Consider the following 4,665-nt stretch of genomic DNA (forward strand, 5'->3'; position numbering starts at 1 on the left):
CACAGATCGACTGCACAGCATGCTAATGTGGATGCACTGGTGCACTTGCCCATGGGACACGACTCAGCCTCAGATGAAACTGAAGATGCCAGATCGACAGTCACTTGCAGCATGATGGATAGACTTCTGGTAATGGCCCTCATGTGCCGCAGGCCACCAGGCCAGGTCCATTGCAACAAATGGTCCATTTTGCGTGTAACGGCTGGCCCGAGCAATTACCTGCCAAGGAGTCTGGTCTACTCTGTCACTATTTCCTCCTTCACCATTAGCTGGCAGTAGTCAGTGGCACTCTCCTCCTTAGCACCGACTGATGATCCCTGGGTCATTGTCTCTACAGCCTCACACCCTTGCTCTCCTACACTGTGGCTATTGGAGTATGATTCACATGAAGGTCCTGCTTTGTCTACTGGCCTGGCATTGTTTTGCAGTTGAGAAGATCATTCACAAGTGCCAACAATGTGCCGAGCAGCAGGTAACACTGCCACACACTTTTGCAGCACAGCCCATGCCAAAGCCTTGCGGCCATATCCACATTCACTTCATGGTCCCCTTCCGTAATTCTGTGTGTTTGGTGGTGGTTGATGCACTGTTCAGCTATCCATACGTCAGGCATGTATTTCACCATGACAGAAGCTATTGTGTGAGCTCTCACCCAGGTTTTCACAATCAAATCATTGCAACAGATGATCATTATGATAATGGCCCACACTTTGCTTAATTTGTTTTGTTTTATGCCACAAAAACAAGAAAGGTCATATGTGCCCATGTCAGAACCTTAGAACACTATGACCAAAAAGGAATTAAAAGTGATTAGACATTAAACCAACCAAAGGAAAGAAAGACAGTTAAAAACAAGGACTTCCTTGAGGAAAAAGGTAGACAAAATATGCCATAGACAATGGTGCTCCTGAACAAAAGATCAAATGTCCTTCACCATGTTGCTACAATGGAAGAAGATGAAATGCGGCTGACAGCTCGAGCATTGTTCAGTAATATGACCGATAACACAGATGACAAACATACATTACAACATAAGTGGTTAAAAAAAATTACATTTGGTCAGGGAAATGGTGAACCATCAAAAGTTGGCAGAGAGCACAAAGTGGTGGGGGATCACCACTTAACAAATGGCGATGGGTAAAACAACAGTGCCCAAGACACAACCTAACTAAAATGGTCTGCTCATGGCAAGAGGAGGTCGGGCAAGTCACTGGGAGAGGTTTAATTCCTCAGAGCTTGTTGCCATGAAGGGAAGACCAGTCGTGATGGCAGAGTGACCCACCTGCTGACAGACAGCATCACAGAGATCATCTGAAGGAATGGAGGAACTAGGTGGGCCAAGGTAGGAGGACTGCTCCCTTGGCAGCAGCTTCAGCAGCATTGTTTCCTGTCTGACTGACGTGACCAGGGACCCCCCATAAACATCACAGTGGCTCCCGCATGAGTGAGCAAGTGAAAGCTTTCTTGGACCCATTGTACTAAGGAATGGATGGTGTACAGCACACAGAGGCTCTGAAGGGCACTGAGAGAATTGGAGCAGATGACACAATTGAAAAGCCTGTGTCATTGGATGTACTGTGTGGCCTGATACAAGGCGAAGAGTTCTGCCTTAAATACTGAGCAGGACAATACTGAAAATGGTCAGTGCCAATAATGAAGGCCCACCCGACACCACAGTCAGTCTGAAAGCTAACAGTGTACACAAAAGTTCCGTGCGAAGGTTGAGAAACTTACTGTGATAAATTGAATCTGGAGTGGTGTCCTTAGGAAGGTCCTTAGGAAGGTGAACACGGGCTGCCACACAAAGCCAAGGTGGCGATGCGTTCACACCCATCACAAAAGTGGCAGGTACCATGAAGTTAAGCTGCTGGAGCAATAGCCGAAAGTGAAGTCCAGGAGGTAACAGAGAAGAGGGTTGTGCCCCATACTGGTGTCAAAGGACTCATCAAAGGAAAAAGCATACGATGGGTGGCCAGGCATGGTAGAAAAACAGCATGCATCATGGCAGAAAAACAGCATGCCTCATGGCAGAAAAACAGCATGCGTATCCACTGAGGAGAGCATCACTTCGGTATGACTGGGGTAGTTCAGTAGTTTCTGCATTGAGATGCTCAATCAGTCTAGTGTAAAAGGTGCCAGTGTCCAAATGGATGCTACGATGGTGGGTTGTATTTAGACGGCATAACATGGATGGATGTGCAGATGCATAAACAAAACACCCATAGCCTAGTTTAGAACGGACAAGGGATTGGTACAAATGGAGGAGGGTGGTCAGATCCGCTGTGCACAAGTAAGACATTGAAGGACTGGGTTCAGCACACAGCCAAGTAAGACACGTGGGAGGACCAAGAAAGTTTCCTATCAAGCATGAGCCCCAGGAATTTTGTAGTTTTAGCAAGCGGAAGAGCAACAGGCCGAAGATATAAGGTGGTGGAAGAAACCTATTGCACTGCCAAAAATTCATAGAAATGGTTTTCTCAGTGGAAATGCGAAAGCCATTGTCGATGCTCCACAAGTAAAGATGATCGAGACATCGCTGAAGATGCTGCTCAAGGGGACAAATCTGTGGTGAACTGCAACAGATCACAAAATTGTCAATGAAATGGGAGCCGGAGATACCCAGTGGGAGACAGGCCATAATAGGGTTAATGCTGATAGCAAAGAGGACAACACTCTGGATGGAGCCCTGAGGCACCCCATTTTTCTGGATAAAGGTGCCTGGAAATGCAGAACCGACATGTACCTTGAAAACTCTACCTTTTAAAAATTCCTGAAGGAAATGGGGCAGGGAGCCTCAGAGGCCCCACATGTAGAAAGTACGGAGGATACCAGTCCTCCAAAAGGTGCCATAGGCTTTCTCCAAGTCAAAAAACATGGCTACAGTCTGGTATTTCAGCAGAAAACTGTTCATGACATGGATTGACAAAGTGAATAAATGGTCAGCTGCAGAATGGCACACTCAAAATCCACATTGTGCAGTGGTTGGTAGATTATGAGACAGCATACCTGCCAAGCATGAATCATACACTCCATCACCTTGCAAAGATAGGTGGTGAGAGAAATGGAGTGGTAGATAGAAGGAAGGTGTTTGTCCTTACCAGGCTTAGGTATGGCTATGACAGTGGCTTCACACCTGTGTCTGGGAAAAGTGCCATCCGCCCAGATGCAGTTCTACATATGAAGGGGAAAGTGCTTGCCTGTGAGTGAAGCATGCAGCAACATCTAAATGTGAACATCGTCTGACCCTGGGGCAGATTGGGATGAAGTGAGAGCATGATCTATCTCTCGCATAGAAAAGGCGGCATTGTAGAATTCATGATTCTGAGAAGAGAAGGGTATTACCCGAGCCTCCTCCACTCGTTTCTGATGAAGGAAGGCAGGGTGATAGTGGGTGGAGCTTGAATTCTCTGCGAAGTAGTGGCCCAAGGTGTTGGAGATACCAATAAGGTCCACAATGACATCATCTGCTATGGTCAGGCTGGAAATTGGGAATGGACCTTGGTTCCAAAGAGCCATTGAAGGATGGTTCACACAACAGAAGAGGGAGTGGAACTGTTAAAAGAACTAGTAAGTGAAATCCAGGTATCTTTCTTGCTATCCTGAAGAATGCGATGACACTGTGCCTGCAACTGTTTATAATGAATACAATTTGCCATCATAGGATCAATAGGATCAAGGTTAAAAATGTGGAGAACATGTCTCCGTGTGCGAACTGCATTGTGGCATGCCTCAGTACACCAAGGGCCCAGGACTTGGTGCAGTACAGGCGAAGGGCAGGGAATGGAACGTTCTGCAGTGGATAATGTTTGTCAAGCACTCTGCCTGGTCATCACAACTGGGGAAATGCTGTTCATCAAAGTTCGACAGGGAGGAGTAAAGCCTCCAGTTGGCCTTAGAAAGCTACCAACTGGGTTTACACATAGGAGGGGTAAGAGTCAGCAAACAGACGGCACGTGGGTTGCTCGAGTATGTGTCAGAGAGAACGGGCCACTCGACACAACTGACAAATTGTGCAGTGCAGAACGAGAAGTCCAAATGGGAATAGGTGTCCGTGGAGTCTGAAAGGAATGTGGGTGCTCCTGTGTTAGGGCAGATGAGGTTGAGTTGATTAGGAAGGCCAGCTAGAAGGGCACCTCTCTGATAGGTTCTGGGAGAGCCTCAAAGGGGATGGTGCACATTAAAGTCACTGAGCAGCAAAAAGGGGTGAGGGAGCTGCCCAATAAGCTGGAGAAAGTTTTTGGTGGTGACACCGAGTGACAGAGGGATGTAGACGGTACAAAGAGAAAGGGTGAAGTGAGGAAGGAAAATGTGGACTACAACAGCTTTCAGTGAGATGATTTGGCTATGAATGTCATCCTGGATGAGGAGAATGACTCCCTCATGAGACGGAATGCCACCCTTGAGGGAACGTCAAAGTGGACCGGAGAGAAATGCAAGAGGTGACAGAGGTTTGTTTCCTGGAGGCAGGAAACAAGTGGATGCAGCAATTCCAAGAGCAGCCGTAATTTCTTCCTGTTACATCTAATGCCACAAATGTTCCTTTGGATGAGATATATGGCAGGGAAAGGGGAGGAGGGAAAAAAATGAGGGGTTGTCATCTCAGCGGCTGCTGAATGCCATCCTTCGATGACTCACTACTACAGGATGCACAGGTTGCAGAATCCT

This window comes from Schistocerca serialis, chromosome 3 (genome assembly GCF_023864345.2).
Source record: "Schistocerca serialis cubense isolate TAMUIC-IGC-003099 chromosome 3, iqSchSeri2.2, whole genome shotgun sequence".
In the NCBI taxonomy this organism is placed as follows: Eukaryota; Metazoa; Arthropoda; class Insecta; order Orthoptera; family Acrididae; genus Schistocerca; species Schistocerca serialis.